The sequence below is a fragment of the Macadamia integrifolia genome, unplaced genomic scaffold, assembly GCF_013358625.1.
Source record: "Macadamia integrifolia cultivar HAES 741 unplaced genomic scaffold, SCU_Mint_v3 scaffold2299, whole genome shotgun sequence".
NCBI lineage: Eukaryota > Viridiplantae > Streptophyta > Magnoliopsida > Proteales > Proteaceae > Macadamia > Macadamia integrifolia.
The window spans coordinates 11,436-32,208 of NW_024868622.1; the positions used below are offsets into that span (position 1 = coordinate 11,436).

At 38.5% G+C, this 20,773-nt stretch overlaps 1 long non-coding RNA gene across 1 annotated transcript; it reads left to right on the top strand.

Moving 5' to 3' along the window:
- The first annotated feature begins 651 nt into the window (after nucleotides 1-651).
- LOC122066214 lies at nucleotides 652-4,066 on the top strand. Its single transcript, XR_006136286.1, has 2 exons — nucleotides 652-966; nucleotides 3,613-4,066. It is a non-coding gene; the product is annotated as an uncharacterized LOC122066214 (long non-coding RNA).
- Nucleotides 4,067-20,773: the final 16,707 nt, after the last annotated feature.

Below are 20,773 nucleotides of genomic sequence, written 5' to 3' on the forward strand. Positions count from 1 at the left end.
ACGCGGCGGTGGCGGCGGCGGAGGCGGAGTGGCGCCACCACTAGTAGGTCGCTTTACTCCGAAGAAGGGTGTTCTTAAGGGTATACTGAAGAAGGCCATCTCTGCTCTCCGTTTCTCAACACGCGTTGAAGCTCTCTCTTGACTTCTGATTTCATTGGAGTTGAGTTACACCCCCGCCCCCTACATGTCTCTCTCTTCCTCTCCTTCCGTTTGCGGCGTCGTGAACGTCGTCGTTGTGTTGTGTTTTCTTCTTGAAGATGAAAAGATTAGTGTCTTTACCCAAAAAATAAATAAATAAATAAAATAAAAAGGAAAAATAAGTGTTGTTTTGTTGTTGTTTGAATATTCAGAGTGATTGTGACCGTTAATCGTTATTGTTCTTGAGGTGGGTTTCCTAAACCGGTGACAGATAACTTGTGGTGGTTACTTTGATGTTGGAACCAAATACTTATGGTCCATTCTAATCCGATTTAACCATCGGTTCGCTGAGGAAATCAGGAATCTAACCAAAAACTCCAATATAGTGAAAAAGTGGTCAGCTTTGGTTCAACCGGTTTGGTCTGTGTGACCACACCGTATTTCATAAAGGATTTGTTCTCCCGCGTATGCTAACTCTCTTCTACCAAGAGAAAAAAAAGCGTATTCCTACTCTCAGAATTCCTCTGCTCTCTCTCTCTCTCTCTCTCTCTCTCTCGCTCTCTCCCCTATATTCTCACTCTTGTTTCTCTCTCCTCACTGGCTGGAGAGGATCCAAATCCTCTAAGAATCCCTCTGCTCCCTCTCTCCCCCTTACCGATCAAAAAACAAGAGCAGTGACGGCCGGTGAGTGTAGGGATCTTGGAACCCTAGCCGCTGCCCCCTTCTTCTTCTGCGTCTCCATTTCCACTGGAGTTCAGCGGCGGCCGATGGGATCTAAGTTGCGTTACTGGAGTTCAGTCCTGCCCACTTCTCCGTCTTCGTTCCCAGGTACGTAAGGATCATTTTCCTGCAAATGACTCGTTTCAATGACTCAGTGAGTTTATCCCATTCTGTTTGTGGATTTTGGAATTGTAAGAACTCAACTTCTGTAGACGAAAACTTCCCATCTATTTCTAGTTTGATCCTTTTCATATTTGTGGTATTTGTAATGGAATGTATGTGGATGATATTTATTAGTACTCACGACTCAGCAGTTAGATTACTTTACTCAATGGGTCAATTTATAACCGGAAAATTTTTGAACTAGCAAGTAAAGAATTAACCTATCTTAATTATAAAGGAATTATTCAAGGGTTTCACTTGCTAATTAGAGTCTTCCTTTAGATGCTTCCAAGAATTAAAGAAAGGTGCCTTTGGGCATGAGGTCCCGGCCAACTTAAAGAATCCCAAAATAAATTGAAGGAAGAGTTGCGGCAACAAATGGCAGTACATTATATAGGAGGTATATAATAAACTATCGTTTTGTTGAGCAAATTATTGTAATTTGCAGGTTTTTCGAGCTAGGGTTTCATGGTGAGTTTTCTCGCTGTTGCTTGGGTGTAATCTCTCTCTTCTGCATAGTGAAACATCTTCTTCTTCGCCCGAAGATGTAGCACACTACATTGGTGTGTGAACCTCATTAAATCCCTATGTCGTGCTGATCTGTTAGCTGTTTATTTTTTCGTATTTGTTGGTGTTTGCTCTACATCTTTGAGATTGGCATTTGCAATGTGATGTACTTGAGTCAATAGAGTACCTGTGGATGTACACCTATTATATCTTTGAAACAGCATAGAGATAAAGCAGAACATTTAATGTTAACTGAGAATTATCATGCATGAATTGAATGAGCTAAAGAAATTCTTGCGCAAGAGACATTTGTGTGGATATAGAGGAAGGGGCATGGAGATAGCCCTCTTTATTGGTTGACTGGTTTTGTTGGATTTGATGAATTTGGGTCTGGTGTCAACTATGACCTTTCAAGTTTCAATGGATTCTGAAATCTGTACATCTGAGCTTGATTTGAATGATTGATCAGCTTTGTTTGATAGCCTCTGTACGTGCTACATTTATAGTAGAGAAACTTGATGTAAGCTTGAGCAGGTCTACATGAGCAAACTCCACTTCTTCTGATGGTAAAATATGCTTACTCAGTTGCACAGAATATGATGTAGATAAGTTCTTAGGCCTTCAATACAACCACAAGAACCAAAGCAGCAGCAAGGCAGCAAGAACAGAGGTCTAATATGGACCAGGTTCATGGGGTTAGAACCATCCAGCCTTGGCTGGACCATCCTGCTTATGAGAGCTAAAGTTAGCTACTTAGGTTGCATTATTTCATTCCTAGTTCAAGAAGAATTAGTTTGATTAATTCCCATTTCATTTCAGTTTCAGTTGTAATAGCCATTTAGCTAATAATAGGGTTCCTAATCGGAATAGGAGTCATTTTTTTCTCTTTTTTTTTCCAACAACGGGTATCTAGGCCTTCGACCTAACTAGTCCCGCAGGCCAATATTGACCCCACAACCTCATGGACCGGGTCATACCAAGGTTGAATGAGAACCATTCAACTTTTACTGAAAGTAATGAAGAGTACTCAACACCCCGTGTGAGTGGCCCCAAGGAGGTAAGAGGAGTCGAACTTAGAACCACACGCTTTTCTAAGGCAAAAGTCCCTTGGCAACTCAGCTATACCCCCTTGGGGTTGAATAGGAGTTTCATTCTGTCGCTGTAAAACATTGTAAAGCTCATTATCCAGATATGATTTGATTATTGCTTATTGTTGAGTTGCCTTTGGCCAGAGACCTGTGAGAAGCAGTGTGGGTATGATACCTGGAACCTGAGATAGGTTATTAATTTACATCCCCTTTTATGCTCTGTTTTCCTGCAATTATTACTAATCTGAAAATTCTCTGTCAATTAATGCTGCTATGCTTTGTTTGATTCTCTAATCTGAATGATCTCAATCTCATCATACAGTGCTGATTGGTTTTTAACAGAAAATAATAGATCTCCTAACCTGTTGAAGCTCTGTTTTACCTTAAGTTTCAACCTAGATTAATTGATCACCTGAACCTGTTCTGTTCGTCAGATCAAGACCAAACTTTGGGAAATTAAAGGTCTCCCCAAGACTACCACTTGACCTTGGTATTGGACTGATCTGATCTCTGGGTCTATTTGTATTTAAAATTACCTAACTTCTGCCTATCACAGTTTCAGGTCTGAAGTTTGTTTGATTATTCTAAACCCCAACCATTATAATTGGTCCATATTTTGAGCATCCTGGGGGTGAAACTCAATCTGAGTTCTGGGTGAATCTGACTTCTTGATTATTCTGTACATCCAGTATCATATTTTGCACAAGGGTGTTTAATATCATCATTAGTTTAATTTTAGTAAAACTCTGCCAGTATGAATTAGAAATCATTTCAATTTTTTAGGTGGATTCTGGTTGGATTCACCAAATAGAAGTTTGGGCTGTTATAGGAATTGCACATCAAATTTTTTCTTTGATAGAAAGGCAATAAACTCATTGGAATAAAATCAGTTGCCAAGGTAGCAACAACTACGATATGAATCAAGCATCCAATTGAATCCCTATACAAAAGTCTTGTCCTGTGCTTTCTAATTGAATTGAAATGACTATTCTTGCAGGTAGTTGCTGTGGAACAGCTTGACAGGAATTGTTGGTGGAGGTTCTCATGCTGAAGTGCTTAAATTTTCTTGGGAACAAGTTGAATGGCGAATTTCTCTTAGAGGAAACATATTAATCAGCCAAAACTAATTTGTTTTCACATAACATGTCCTCAACCAAACTCACACTCATCCAATAGTTCTTGTTAGGATTAATTTTTAGTGAATCTAGTTTCAAGTGTTTAATTTTTTCATGGACTTTGATTTTGATAATAGATTCTGGGTCTATAATACATTATGAAGCGACAAAATAGAGAAAACCGGGCTTCAGAATATGTTCTAAACCCAGAATCAATTCTGAGAATGCATACCAAACACAGCCTCAATGTTTTGACTGAATATTTCATATTGGATATTCTACATGCCCTTTCGACTGTCAAGTAAAATTAGTATTGCTTCTTATTTGGCTGCATTATTTCCTTCTTCTAATGATTGTTTTGTTTGTTTTGATGAATTTGGATTTCAGTTCTCTACTTGTACTGAAAAAAATGTGAAACATCTCGATGGTTAAGTTGTTTTGTCAGCACCCATATTGGTGTTAGGACAGATCGATGCTTTGGGGGAAAGGATGACCAAAATGGACCCAAATCCTCTCTCGGGTGGGAGAGAGCCCAATGCACATCCGACAAATGGAAGGTCCTTGGGGTGCATGCCTTGGTGCCAATGTGCGTGTCTGGGTGTTTTCAGCCATCAGATGTGTGCTGAATTCTATAGGTACAAGAAAACAAAAATGTTTTTTTTTTTTTTTTTTTTTTTGGTACAAAAGACAAAAAATGAACAAAACTGGGGGAGGCAATGGTGGAGGTTGCGCTCCCTCACAGAAAACATTCTCCACAAGTAATAGCATCTATGAACATTTTTGTTCTGTTTTTTTTTTCATCAAAAAGAAAAAAAAAATGTTCATAGATACTATTATTTCTTGGGGAGAATGTTTTCTGTGAGGGAGTGCAACCTCCACCATTGCCTCCCCAGTTTGTCTATCTTCTTAGTATATAGTTCTTCATTTCACACTGTGACGGAGGAGCTCCCACAGATAACATTATCCCTATTTATTTGTTTATTTATTTTTCAATAGTCCACACTTAAACATAACAAAAGTGAGTGAAGAGATTATATTACATGGTATTCTTCTGTCATCCGATACTTCCCACAACTTATAACACATATCTAGTATGTAGAATACAACATATATTATTATTGTGCCAACGACGCCAGCCACTACTTTTCCTTTGGCCTTATTGAAAATATAATAAAGGCAACACACATTAAATATATTATAAAAGAAATTATATTCTTGATGATGAAGGTCATATCATAACCTCTTAAATTAGCCACATTAGTTGTAAGCCCTCTATTCCCCATATTATCCTCCACCACGACGTTCCTTCTGTTGCATTCACAAGCATTTTTTACTTTTCCACAAGCATAGTAAAAGAGGACCCCACACCCGCATCAAGCCAATAGATAAAATATAAAATTATAATGGTAATGGTAATACCGGGTCGCAGTGGCGTGGTCCTACGACGGACACAAAAGGTGTGAAATGATCACATTGTCCCTTGTTTAGATGTCTAGGCAAGAACTCCCGTTGGCCCCATGCTGGTGCATGGGCCACGTGACCAGGTGGCGATCTTGTCCCCGAAAACATAAAATCAAAACATCAAAGCTTTGTAATAAGAATGGTTTATAGAGAAAAAAAAAAAAAAGACTTATATTGACTGGGCAGTCCAGGGTTCCGGTCAGATTTAATACAAAGACACATGAAACAACTGCATGGGAGCAGCATATAGAGGTGAATGTTTCATCAAGGGTTAAGATACTATACATGTGTCCAGTATATCCTCTCTCCAGCTGGCTAAACCTTAAAATCTCATCTCACACCATATATGGGGTTTGGTCCCCGCACACTGCAGATGGTGTGAGATGGGATTAGAGGGTTCAGCGGGTTGGAGAGGATCCAGGCTCGTGTATCCATTCCTGCTTATAAATGTTAGAAGAGATCGATAGAGGAGAACTTTTAGACCTACAGGTATTTATCATTTTAAATAGGGAAATTTACCACGCCACCCCTTAGAGAATGCCACAATTATAAGGCTACCCCCTCTATTTCACCAAATTATACTCAAACCCCCTATCGTCAGTCACTGTTAAGGAATATACCTTATTTGCTGATGTCAGCAACTATATTTTATTTTAAATACCAAAATGCCCTTATTATGCAAAGTACCAAAAATACCCATCTAATAAGTCCCCATCCCCGATCCAATTGTTACTATACCCTGACCCCAAATCAGGAAGGGGTGGCGCTTGAGCCATCACAGCTGCAACTTCCGCCACTGTAGCGGTGGCCATAGCAACTGCAATCGCATGCTTGTTTTGGTCTTGAACTTATCCAGCGTCATAGGAACATGGATACAAAGACAATTTGTCTCTGTAACAACCACTTCTATCAATATCATCCCCATTCACCTGCACATTTGAAGACGGTGTCGTCGTAGTCCTGTCCTTGTCCCTGTCCCTGTCCTTGAAAGATCTGACAAAGCTCCATTTCTTCTTCTTCTCCTTCATAGGCTTCGCATCTTGCGATGGCGACACTTCCTTCTACCCAGACAAGAACCCTCTAAACCACCTAGCTGTTTTCCCCATTTCTTAGAATTGAAAACCACTTGGAAAACGGGGGCAAAAAACCAAAGTAAAAATCAAAGGCAGAAAATCAGAACTAGATAATAGGATTTGCTGGCAAGGAAAAAACACACACACACACACAAAGAGAAAGAATATTCGCTACCTTACACCAGAACCATATTTAGTATCAAACAGAGGCAGAAAACCACTAGTGAGATTTAGACGGAAAAAAAAAAAACCCTTCAATGACAGATCTATTCATTGCGACCTTAGAAAACAGTTCCAGGTTGGAACTCAGTGACAAATCTAGTAGCTATTGATGTACAACTTCTCGACGGCGATGGAAGAATCAGAACTCACCGGCAACAGAAATAGCAATACATGCTGGAATTCGTCTAGATCCCAAGTCGCATTAGCGGCACCATTACAGAGATGTGTGTGTGAAACGTGGGAGTGACAGATGAAATGCCCAGAGAGAGGGAGAGAGGTGGGGGGAGAAAGGGAATGACGATAATCTCTTTAAACCTGGGCGATCCCCGAGGTGGTTCTCCTGGTCTCAGTGGCCATGTGGACCCTCCAATGGGCAAGCTCTCGGCTCTTGCGGAGCTCTCCATTGTTCCTCGCAAAATCATGGGTTCTCTTCCACAAACCTTATCTCAACTGAAGAACCTTTGATTCCTCGCCATAAGCAAGAATTTCATTTCAAGCGAGAGCCGATCTCCGAAACCTCAAAACCCTTGATCTTAGTTACAATCAACTCACCGGCGAGATTCCTCTGTCCATCGGAGCAATCCCTTCACCATCTAATGAAGAGGATTTCGTAAAAACATGAGTTTTAGTCACTAGGGTATAATGGTCATTTTAGTTCCTCACTTAACAGCGATTGACGGTAGGGGATCAAAGTATAATTTGGTGAAACAGAGGGGGTGTTCTTATAATTGTGGCATTCTTCAGGGGGTGGCACAGTAAATTTCCCTTTTAAATAAGAACTTTGAAATTACCATCCAAAATTAGAGACTTTTCTTTGGAACCATCTCTCTTTCTCTTTCCTATCATATAATGACTTTTCTGCTTCTAATTGATCGAACTGATATGGGGTTCTCACTGGCTCTCACTTACCCGATAAGCCTCCACTATCACACAATAAACATCTCTCTTATTCGGAATAACGTTTCTTACCAGAGGGTGTAGCTTCCACTAGCCCCAATCTGTCATTCTTTCTCTCCCCAATAAAATAACTTTCTACACCTATTGATTGAACTGATAGGGAGACTTAATTGGCCCTTGCCTGCTAAAGTAAACTCTGCTATCAAGCTTAAAAATACCTTCCCTCCTTTTAATTAACAAGGGGAAACTTGAGGTGCAAGTTAAGTGGATTGGATCGAGTTTTTGAAGACCTAGGTCTAGCCCAAGGTCCTGTCTACTCAACCCTTCCCATCTCAGCCTGACCAACCTTGTCAACCAGATTGATTTTGGGATAAAAATCGTCTGTTTTTCTTCATCTCTGTTTTTCTTGTTTTGGTACCTGCAGAAGACGACATGTGGCATTACTTTAAGCGAACGGCCAAGATTGAGTTAAAAACCAAACTCAAACAAAACCCGGTTTTAAGCTTGAATGAATTGATCCACTCATTTGAACCAAACCGGACCAGACACATTAGGTTTGAATCAAAACCTAAAGAAACTCCCATTGTTTTGCATTCTCTCGCCCCACTCACCGCCTCTCACACCGCTCTCTAATCATGAAGAAGACTCTCCCACCTCTCTCACTGTCTCTCTCTCTCACACCTCTCCCTGTTCACGCAGGAAACTCCTCTCACCCCTCTCACCGTCTCTCTCTCTCTCTCTCACACACACACACACACACATCTCTCTCTGCTCACAAAGGAAAAGGAAAAACCCTAGCGGGTTTCTGCTCACGAAGTTTGCGGGGTGCTCTGCTCACGAAGGTCTTTCTGCTCCCCGCCAATGTCACTCTCTCGCGAAGGTGAATTAAACAGTGGCAGGGTTGAGTTGATCTCTCTCTCTCTCCCTGCTCACGAAGAGAGTCGTTGATACTCTCCATTTTTCCTGGGTTAGAGTACTCCTCCGCGCCAAAGCCTATCTCTGTTACATCTCTCTACCCTAACCCGATTCAACCACACGAAGCTTTTGATCGCTCCTTCTCTGCTCACGAAGCTATCGAACGCTCCCTCTCTGCTCACAAAGCTCTTGATCGCTCCCTCTGTCTGGACTAGAAAGCCCTAGATCCCCTTGTCTTCTAAATATCTCGCACGAGAAAGGTTTCTCTTTGCAGGTAAGCTCACCTATTGCATTTAATTGACGAAGAGGGCAGTGCTAGATCCCCTTTTCTGCTGAATATCTCGGACGGGAAAGGTTTGTTTCTGCATGTAACCTCACCTATTGGGTTTAAACGAGGGAGAAGGCAGGTTTTTTTGAGAGGAAAAACTGAGAACATTTTAAAAAGATGATAATATCAATTTCATGGTAGTCTTGAATCTTCAGGCATTGATGGGTATGATTGTAGGTTTTTTTGAATGCAGGTTTTCTCGATTACAAGTTTTTTTGGATGCAGATTTTTTTTAAATGCAGTTGTTTATTTTCTTATATGGTTTATTTTTTATTTATTTATTTATTTTTTTGTTTTTGAATGTTGTTGTTACTTGTCTGGTAATAGGGTAGGATTGCAGAGCATAATTTCTGTTAAGGGTGTTTGATTGGAGGTTTCATCGGGTTATTTTATGATCTTAGTTCACAGTTACAAGTTTTTTTGTGCAGGTAAGAAGTCTTTAGCTCAAATGGTAGAGCACATGGGGTAATACCCAGGTTATGGTGGTTCGAATCCACCAAGACTCTGATTTAGAGATGGATTTCTTATGGTGAATAGAGAGGGGTTTCTTGTCTTGAATAGAGAATGGTGTCTCTTCTCACTTGTATATGTTAAGATGTCTTATAAACTGCCCAAGATGAAACTTTGTCCATTATGCATCCATTATTACAAGTTAATGATATGTAAGAGAAACTTTGTCCATTACAGACCAGCTTTAAGCCTCCTATGATAGACTGTAAAGACAGTTCAGATAAACCATATAAGAGAATTACTAGCCATGGCTACTTCTAACCAGTAAATTAATAAACCTGGTTACCTGAAATATGATTTAAGCTAGACACTAATACTAATGGTACATTGAGAACCCAATAAAAATTAAAGTAAACGAAGGCAGTAATGAAGGCACTTACACAAGCACAGAGTTTTGAAAGGAATGCTGAATGAAACATTACTGTATGGCTGTAAAATGCAGAGAACCACTCAAATAGCAATGACAGGTTACATACTGTTTACTACATGTAGAATTCAGCAACTCAGATCAAATGCATAGGAACAAAGATTGTGACTCAAAGGGGCTTTATGTAATATCCATCTCATCCCTAAGCCTCATGTGCTGAAATTTCTGTTCTTTTTTTGACATCTCACATATAGTGGTAGCAGTAATAAGGGGAATATAAAAAGCTTGTATGACTTGAGCTAAATGGGCACATGACCATGCTTCCTGGAGCCTCAACTAGAAAACCTTTCACTTTTTTAAGTGCAATAACTAGACAATGGTGGAGTGGATATTGTGAATGGGTAAACAGAAGATGCAATATATACAGAGGAAGTGGCTATATATGACAGGACTAAACAAGAAGATGTATACCGAGAGCATATGAGATTCATGCATTAATGAACAATTGGATTCAGTTAACTAGGTCACTATAAGCATATGAGATTCAGGTTCAAACAAGTGTCTTCATCACAAGCTCAAACAAAATCCATCAAAATTATAGGCACTGTCATTTATAGTTATGAAAGTTCAAACAAGTGTCTTCACCACCCTAACATGAAAGTTCACAAGCATTGGCAACAATGCATGACAGACAACCCAATCTGAGACAACAACTATGTATAGGCCTATCATTTATAAATAAAAGCAGGCACAACTAGCATATTGGCCCTGGAAACTGGTTGTGCAGTTCCAGTCCTAAATAACACCAAACCTACATTCATCAAAAAAACAAGAAAGCATTAACAGTTGGCCATCTACATTCATCAAAACAAAAAAACGAAATCCATCAAAAGAGTCTCAATTCATCAGAAAACAAACAATTCCATCTGAAAATAACAACAAGAACAAAACACCAAAACCCAAAAAAAAAAAGATATAAAAAGTTAAAACATGTTCGGTATTTTGTTCAAAGTCTTGGTGGATTCGAACCACCATAACCTAGGTATTAACCCAAGTGCTCTACCATTTTGAGCTAAATACTCCTTACCTACACAAAAAATTGTTAGCACATTAGAGGCTAAAAAATCAATAAAAATGCTTAAAATTATCTAACCTACAAGCTTTTCATCATACATTAGAGATTTATTTCAATTAAACAAAACTCATATTCTAATGATAAGAATGACCAATCAATCTTTTCCTCCAATTTGTGTGTGCTATGCAGGGTAATCAGCAGTTACTAAACCACAAATTACTAAACTAAGTAGTAGCCATAGACCACAGGGGTAAGTGATGCACAGACTTCAGAGTAGAATATTTCGACAGGTGCAGAAACTTGGCAAGCTAATGCACCAAATAATTGAAACTGATACTTTGATACTTTGATCTCTTGCAAGCTAATGCACCAAATAATGCGCCCTTGAAACTGGTACTTTGATACTTTGATCTCTTGCAAGCTAATGCACCAAATAATGCGCCCTTGAAACTGGTACTTTGATACTTTGATCTCTTGATCTCTTGATCTCTTGCAAACTTAGAAACTAGTGACTACATTGAAACTTGGCAAGCTATGCACCAAATAATGCGCCCTTTGGCTTGACCATTTGACTATAGTTAATATCACTAGGTCAAAGTACACAGATAAATGATTCAAGAACTTTCACTACTTTAGTGTCATTAACAGAAGTCAGTTTAGCAACAAAGATTTAACTAGTGAGAAAAAATCTTGATGCAAAGGATTTGACTACTACAGTCAAGTACACAGATAAATGACACTATCACAAACTACCAGTGAGGGAAGTAATATCAAAACTTGGGCAGAAGCTGATGGACTGATATGGGAATCCTGGGGGTCTGAAATCTGCTGCATTAAAACTCCTTAATAGAGCCGCAAGGTGTGGATTTGTGTCTTCAATCAGAACATGAGGGGACTTCAACAATTCAGTCTTCATTCCTTCTCAAGGGTGGTTATATCACAAAATAATAAATAGAAAATAGAACGATACGAAGAAGGGAATAGGGAAGGGGGATAGGGACTATCTCAGTTCAAGGTCCTTTCACCACTACTACATCACACCATCTCCGCATATCACAGCTCTCATTTCAATAAAAAATAAGAAACAAACCAAAAAAAAAAAACAAACCAAAAACAAAAAAGAATATCACAGCTCTCATGATCAATAGATCAATTCTTCTTACCCAAATTGTTGGTCATGGCTGTAGATTACAGCCACGAGTCTTGAAGACACATAGCAAGCCTTTCTTGGGTTTGATTCAACAGGTTGATAACCTTAATCTTAGGGGGAGAAGGAAATAATAGTGTGGAGTTGGAACAACTTCATTGAAAGCAAAACCTGTCTCCTCAGTATCATAATAGCCAAAAAAAAAAGCAAAAAAACCTATCTCCTAAGATTAAGGTTGGTTGAAATTTGGGTTGTTGAAATAATACATTTCTTTCAGAGTGAAAGAGAGACAGAGTTGGTTGAAATTTGGGTTGTTGAGAGTATCATTGAGATTCTAAATATGTGGGAAATAATGTTGTTAAGTTCTGTTAACACTGATCTTATAGAAAAATAATAAAATAAAAATCCGGATTGATGGTTTCATGAATTCCCTTCAAACAACAGAGGGTAAAGACGACAACATTTCCCTTACCCTAATATAAACCAGTCTTTCCTGCAACATTAATAAATTTCATCAACCAAAGCAAAAAAAACCCTAAATCTGAAGAGGTGAACTCAGAAACGAATTCAAACAAGGGAATGAGGAAACATAAACCTGGTAAACAAAATCGTTAATTCATCCAGAAAGAAAAAAAATAAAAAGGGAAAATTAGAACAAAAGACGAATGGAAAAGTGACTAATTGTTTCTTGGACATGTGTGTGGATCAATGCTTTCCCTTAAACTATAATGTTGTAGTCAATTGAAAGACAGAGGAAAAGAGACGAACCCAAGATTTCAGGTCATAGGGTATATCCTTGAGTTTTAGGTCGCATGAGAGAGACTGAGCGAGAGAGAACCTTATTCACATTGCTTTTAATGGTGCATCGGCATCGTAACTCAAACGGTGGAAGAGCATTGCAGAGAAAGGGATTGGGTTTGCACAGAGGAGGTTTTTCAGGGGTAAGCCAAACAAGATAGAGAGGTCGAATAATGAGATTTAGGTTTTAGAGAGATTGAGATGAGAAAGCGTGAGAAAGAGAGATAGGGCAGAGAGAGACCGACCTTGGATGCAGAGAGAAACCTTCGCAGAGCAATAGAAGAAACCACCGCTAGGGTTTCTCCTTTGTGAGCAGCGAGAGATGTGAGGGACAGGGAGATGGATGAGAGAGAGCGCGTCGTGCGAGAGAGGGCAACCAGCAAGAGATTTCCATTCGTGAGCTTCGAGTGAAGTGAGGGACAGAGAGACGGTTTCTCAGAGAGAAAGCAACCAGCGGGGAATGAAATTCGAAAATGGGTTTTAGGGATTTGAAATTCAAACCTGCGAATGAGTTGTTTGGTGAAGGACCAGTTCAAAAATGGTTGGTTCAAATCATCCATTTAAACCGGATTTAATAACCCTTTCAAACCAATCTAATCTTGACCGTTGCTGCAAAACTGGACACGTGTCCTCTTCTGCAGGTAGCAAAACACAAAGAAACAGAGATGAAGAAAAACAGACGATTTTTATCCTTGATTTTGGGCTGGATTGAGTTGTGTCGAAGTATACATATAAGCATACTCTTCCCCACATGTAGGGGTGAAACAAGGTTGGGTTATGGTGAGATTTTTAAAACCTCAGCCTAGCCCAACCTTAGGTCGGGTTGAGATACCTCACTCCATGCTCAACCATGTCAGGCTCATGCCATCCCCACCTAGTCTTGATTGACCTTGTTTGGTTGGGCTGGCCTTGATTGGCCCTAATTTTTGTCAGGAGTTAGGGTTTTAAAAAGACTTTGCATACTAAATGAGTAAATGTTATAACAAAATGTCTTTTTTTTGTTGTTGAAATTTTACATATACATAAACACAATAAGTAAATAACATAATATTTAACACATAAGATAAATCATTAAATTACATTATATAAATCAGGGTTAATATCAGGATTGGATTGGGCCCAACTGGGCTAGGCCTAGACCTCAACCTAGGCTCGGCCAAACCCAGGATCATTGTTTCTCAACCCTAACCTGTCCTCAGAATTAGAAATCTTAGTTCAGACCCTATTCGGGCTCATGACAAGTACGAATCGTCAGAACCAATCTTACACCACTAGGCACATGCATGAGCCTATTTCGCGCTCACTAAAACCATCAACTGTTAACATAGAATAACATTACTTAGCGGCACTCCCTGACCAAATTTTTGTACAAATACTACAAAAGAAAAGGAGAGAAAGAGAGAGAGAGTACAACCCCATGTGTATTCTTATTTAGGCTGTATTATATATGTAAAAGTTGATAAATCATATTTGTATTTGACCAAATTCTATATGTGCAAGATAACAAAAATATCCTTTTCTTCGTTTAAAGTAATACCATCTAGAGAACTACCTAAGACGGTTTGAGAATAAGACATCCCATGAACATTGCTACCTTCCCCTTTTCCACTACCTAAAACACATATCAAATAAGGAGAATACAACAAAAATTATTATTTTACCAACGACGCCAGCCACTGTTTTTCCTTTGGTCTTATTTAATTCGATTATTGAAAATACGACAAAGGCAACACACATTAAATATCTTATTAAAAGAATTATTGCCCTGATGATCATCAGGGTATCATAAGCTCTTAAATTAGCCATATTATTTCTAAGCTCTCCATTCCCCATATTATCCTCAACCACGTTGTTCCCCATGTAGCACTCGCAAACATTTTTGACTTTTCCACAAGTATAGGAAAAGAGGACCCCACACCTAAGGATATAAAAATATTAAATCAAAATATTAAATCTTCATAGCCAGAGTGGCTTAAAAAAAAAAATCTTCTAGTAAATGATATTCTTTCGCTTTGTATCATTTTGATATTGTAGTCTTTGCTTTTAAAAATACCACATATATATATATATATATAGAGAGAGAGAGAGAGAGAGAGAGAGAGAGAGAATTTATATGGCATCGCTGTAGCCTCCGCTAGTGGGCAAGAAACACCTCTTTTATTTGGGATAATGTTTCTTGCCTAGGGTAATTTGCACTAGCATATCCCTTTTTCTTTCTTTTTCGCGCCCAATGAAATAACTTTTCTACCCCTAATCAATTGAATTGATAGGGGACCCTCAACTTAGCAACGCCTTCCCTCATTTTTATTAGTGAGGGGGAAGCTTGAGGTGTAAGTCAGGTGGGTTGGATTAGGTTTTGGAAGACCCAGGTCCAGTCCAAAATCCTAACCACTCAGCCCTCATTCTGGCTCAGCCTGATCCAACTCTATCTATCATTCGATATAGATTTCTTTTGTATTATATGTTTAAGAGTATATAAAGTTGGGAAAAATGCCTTTGCACCTTGTCAACAAAGGAATTGATCAATCCACCTAGTTCTATTACATGGTTTACATGGTAGGATGATGAGGCAATTATAACCACTAGATAGAGAAGTTAATGTCTAAAATGACTGCATAAACAAGTTTTAGACTCAAATTCAAAACAATCATCCTTCTCGCCGTCGCCGTCGCCGCCTATTTTTTGGTTTTTTGGGTGGAATATGTTGTGTGGTTCTTCTTTTTGCTGAATTATGTTTGAATATTCAGAGTGATTGGGACCGTTAACCGTTATCATTCTTTGGGTTATCGAAACCGGTGACGGTGACAGATTGTCAGACTTGTGCTGGTTACTTTGAAGTATCGAACCAAAAGGCCAGTGGCACATCCGAATCCGATTTAACCATCGGTTCGCTGAGGAAACTGGGAATCTAACAAAAAACCATAACCATAAAAATGGTCAGTTTTGGTTCAACGGTTTGATCTGTCTAATCGCTCCGTATTTCAGAAGGGTTTTATCTAGTGTAGACGTTCTGTAAACTAGAAATAATCGATGAGAGATCATACGTAAGATATTGCCCTTCCTGTCCTTGTCGTTCAACCCCTTTTCACACACTTGATCAGACTTGAGAAGTAAGATATTGCAGTTCCAATATTTGTCCTTTCATTCTCCTTTTGCCCCACGTTCCCCTCTTCACGCGGCTCTCCTCTCTCCACTCTCCTCTCTCCTCTCTCCTCTCTCTATGTTGAATCCAAATAGTAAGAAAGCAGCTCTAAAGTAGACGATTATTACTACATTAATTTTCTTTCCTATAAGATAATGTAGTTTTAAAATAATTAGCTATAGGATATAGGAAGGAAAACACTACCTGGTTCTGGTTGTATGGACTATGCACCAATGCCGAGCTACTGAAGAAGACATGAAGGGCATCAACAAGGGGAAAAGAACTTTTAATTTTGTAACAAAAGAGACTGTCATTTCATGGAGGTTGTATCAAGACATAAGGACCACCAGAGCAGGTAAGTTCTTTTTCCCATTCCAAAAGAAGTAAAACAACTCAACAACATATCATGACACCATTTTGTCCAACAAAAAATGAATCAATGTGGAAACCAACCTGATATTCTTCTGAGTTTTGTGCCGAATTTTATAACATTTTTCAACCCTTTTCAGTCATTTCAAATGTTATTATCATCCCTTAAGCCACCATAATGGCATTTAAATATGGAAAAAAATGTTATTATAAGGAGGCCTTTTAGATGTTTAGTTCAATGAGTTTGGATCCTCTACTAATGTAGCGACCTCCTCACATGGGATCCCATTATTTATGAGTTATTAAATCACGAATCAATGTCACATTAATTGTTTTGACTCATGATCCGAATACCCTTTGGATGGTAGGATCTCATGTAGATAGGGTAACTCATCTATCCACTGGAGGAGCTGATCTTGACTCTAAATCCACATTATGATTTCTTTTGATGTTTAAAAAAATAATAATAAATAAGATGCCCTAGCCTCCTTTTGAATCAGATACATGTCAAGTTTCAGGTCCCATCTTCATTATATGGTCCTTATATAAGCACAACTATTGTTGAATTTTCAATCTAGAACTAAAGTTATCATAAAGTTGTGAAATCACATGATAAAATGGGAATGGACCATCTTATCAATTTTGTAAATAATTATGTCAAGATCTTGACAATAATTCGGAGCCAATCAAAGCTGGTTCAAAATTAAAATAAAAAAAAAATTATGATTTTTTGCAAGCTTGCCAAGGGAAAGTGAATAATTCAGCCATAAAAGTTTTCAAAAAGTCAACGTTTTGAGAATATTCACTAAAAATTCTAGAGGCAAATACTTCGGTTTTATTAAATTTCATTAAATTTTTAAAAGATAGACCCAAGAAAATAGACATCCAATTTTTTAGTCCAGAATTTTCAAACATATGTCATTAATTCTTGAATTAACCAGTGTTAGAATTTTTCCTGTAGTTTAATTTTTTTTTAAGAAACTTAAGAAATTGGTGAAATAAATGTTAGAGATATGCTCACACTCCTATAGTTGGTTTTGATAATAACAAACATATAAAGGTATTTCACAATTTTCCTTCAAGTAATGTTTTGTAGAGACTTTATATCAAAGATCAAATTTAGTGAATGAAAGGAAGAAATGAAGATTGAAGTCATCAAATGAAGAGTATCAACAAGTTGGCATCAATGCTTGAAGAAAATATCATAAGAATTTAAGCTTCAAGATGTCAAGACATGAAGCTCAAATACATGGAATTGCAAACAAGAAGAAAAGAAGATGAAGTGCCAAAGAGTGGAAGGTTCAAGTGAAGAAGAAGACCACTAGGATAGATTGGTCATTTTTAATGTAATTTGTAATTTTCACATATGTATATATATATATATATATATGTGCACTCACCACATGCATGTGCATTACATCTAAGTGGTGAGGAGCATATTAGGAAAAATGTGTTCTAGTGAAATTCTATGAAAATCACATTAACCTGACTTAAGGATATTTTGGATAACTTTAGAGTTGGTATCAGGAGATGAAACCTTATAGAAGTTATAGGATATCGAGTCACAATTTCAATGCAACTGATTTTAGGTCATTTCAAGGTCGGACCAAAAAGTTATGATCAAAATACTAACGACTGGTCAGTATGACAGCGTTCTGTCAAAATAGAGTTTGTCATGTTGGCGATCGACCGGCTGGAAGCCCCGGTAGATCGGAACTGTACGAGACCATAGACGGTCAACCGGTAAAAAGTTTCGGTCGATCAGTGACTACTTGGAAGTACCCCAACGACTATATTTTTCTATAACGACTCTTTCCGATCGACTGGTGATCCCAAAATACGACTGTTAGAGCCTGATTTTCTACCTATAATGCTCTCCTAAGCTCACCTATAAATACCTTTAATGCTACTCATTAATTAACAATCAATCTCAACTTTGGAGAACCATTATTTGAGCATTAGAAGTGAGAATTGGTCTACACCATCTCTTGAGTTCAAGTTCTTCATTTTACATTCAAGAGGAACTCAAGATCATCTATAAGTCTTCATCTACATCTTGGTATTTACATTACAAGCATCAAGAAGACTTCAAAAGGTACATTCATTCTATCATCATTGCATATTTCATTTGCACCACACTAGAAGTAATCCTCTTTTATTCTACTTCTCCATTTTCTATTTTACATTAAGCCTAAACTGTACTTAGGCTTGTGTAAGGACCCTCTCATCCTTAAGAGATTGTAAGGATCCTCTTATCCTTAAAAGAGTGTAAGATGCCTCTCTATCTTAAAGGAGATTGTAAGGTATCTCTCTACCTGTAAAGGAGATTGTAAAGGTGCCTCTCTGTCTGTAAAGGGGATTTGTAAGGATACTCTTATCCGTGAAAAAGATTGTAAAGGTTTTCTTCCCTACCTACCATACTGAAAGGGAGAACTAGTGGAATACCTTACAAGAGGATTCTTGTAGGGAGTGGACTAGACTCGGATTGAATCGAATCATTATAATTCTCGGTGTTGTGTGATTATGCTTGATCTATTTCATTCCGCATTTCTTATTTACAATCATACTTGTAACAGTATTTTGAAAAGAGTCAAAATTCCACTAGTATAACCTATTCACCCCCCCTCTAGGTTATTTCAATGAATCATATTCGAACTATTTTTCTTATGAACTATTCTTAAATTTGAATTTTTCAACTTCAAAATTGACTGAATTGAACTTCATGGATCAAAGTTGTCGTTGACAACACATCTACAAAACTTAGGATCTGATAGAGATCCTATGCATGTTGAAGTTATTTAGACGGCAAAGGAAAGACTTCCCCATCGAGTACCTTTGCTCTAAAATAAAATAGTTTAGCATGCACATTTATTAGGTTCTCTTGCAAATATAGTCTTGGTAGGAAGAATTAATCTTATTTCTTATAAGATATTATTAGTTGAAAATTAAGTAAATATTAGGAATTGAAAAAACAATATGATTCCTTAAAGTATTATTTGTCATTATAGGACTCAGTTTTCCTAAGGCTGTGGTAAATGGATTTCCATTCACTACTACACTCGAGATGGAATGCGGGGTATCAATAGGTATTTAATGCTAAAACCCTGTAAGGGTCTATGAACCCTAGAATGATCGGTACCATCTTCTATAAGTGAAGGAAAACTTTTTCATAAATTATAATACAATATAAATTGTTTAATTAATTACTCTTGTTTCAATAACATGTGGTCGACAAAAGAAAACCAAGCAACTATTGCTATCAATGGGTATAGAGGAAGATTATTAAATTGTTATAAAGATGATCCCTTGTATGTGTACCAGCAAAGATATGGTTCAATCTGGCTCTTACATTAAATAAAGATAAGGTAGAGATGCCCTTGTATCATAAAATTTACACTTTTCTTCAAGTCTCTCATCCACCGTACCCCTTGTTTGGTACCGTGACGTTACCTATTGTGTCACTTATGTGTCAACGTGAAGTAGAAAGGATACACAATGTGTGAAGCTTTGTAAATGACATTGATGAAACCTTGTGGAAACCTCTTGGACGAGCAAGAAAAGAAACACGTGGAGGGCTAATATAAAGATTCTCTATAATTAGCCAGAATTTCTGACGCACTGGAGACATACTAGGATGATCTACTTGGGTTAGGCTTTCGTTTCTGGACCGCAACAGATCCGAAGATTCTCTCTCTCTTTTTCTCTCTTGATAGTTGATAAGACTCTCCGTCTCTCTCTCTCGATAACACCTTCTCTTTTTCTCTCTCTTGATAAGACTCTCTCTCTCCCTCTTTATATTTTCGCTTCGCTCGCATATAGGATTGCGATACCTGCGCTGGTTGGTTCCCAGAAAAGCGCAACGAAGCCCATTGCCGTCACATTTATATACAATGGCAGCAGCTACCAATTCCGCAAAAGTTTTACCACTGAAATGGATCGAACCCAGTACCGCCACCGCTGGAGGCGGAGGACGAGGCGGAGGCGGAGGCGGAGGCAGAGGCAGAGGAGGTGGAGTGGCGCCAGCACGAGTAGCTCGCTTTCCACCGAAGAGGGGTGGAGTTCTTAAGGGCATACTGAAGAAGGCGATCTCAGCTCTCTGTTTCTCAACACTCTTGGAGGCTCTCCCCTAACGCGGCGGCCGGCGGCGACGGCGGCGGAGGAGGAGGTGGAGTTCTTAAGGGTATACTGAAGAAGGCGATCTCTGCTCTCCGTTTCTCAACACGCATGGAGGCGCTCTCTTGACTTCTGTTTTGATTGGAGTTGAGTTACACCCCCGCCCCCTACATGTCTCTCTCTTCCTCTCCTTCCGTTAACGTCGTCGTTGTGTTGTGTTGTGTTTTCTTTTTGAAGAAGGAAAGATCAGTGTCTTTACCCAAAAGAAAGAGAAAAAAATAATAATAAAATAAAAATAAAAAGGATAGATAAGTGTTGTGTTGCTGTTGTTTGAATATTCAGAGTGATTGTGACCGTTAAACCGTTATTTTTCTTGTGGGTGGGTTTCCTAAACCGGTGACAGATAACTTGTGGTGGTTACTTAGACGTTGGAACCAAATGCGTATGGTCCATTCGAATCCGATTTTAACCATCGGTTCGCTGAGGAAACCAGGAATCTAACCAAAAATTCCAATACCGTAAAAGTGGTAAGCTTTGGTTCAACCGGTTTGGTCTGTATGACCACTCCGTATTTCAAAAAGGATTTGTTCTCCCGCGTATGCTAACTCTCTTCTACTAAAGAAAAA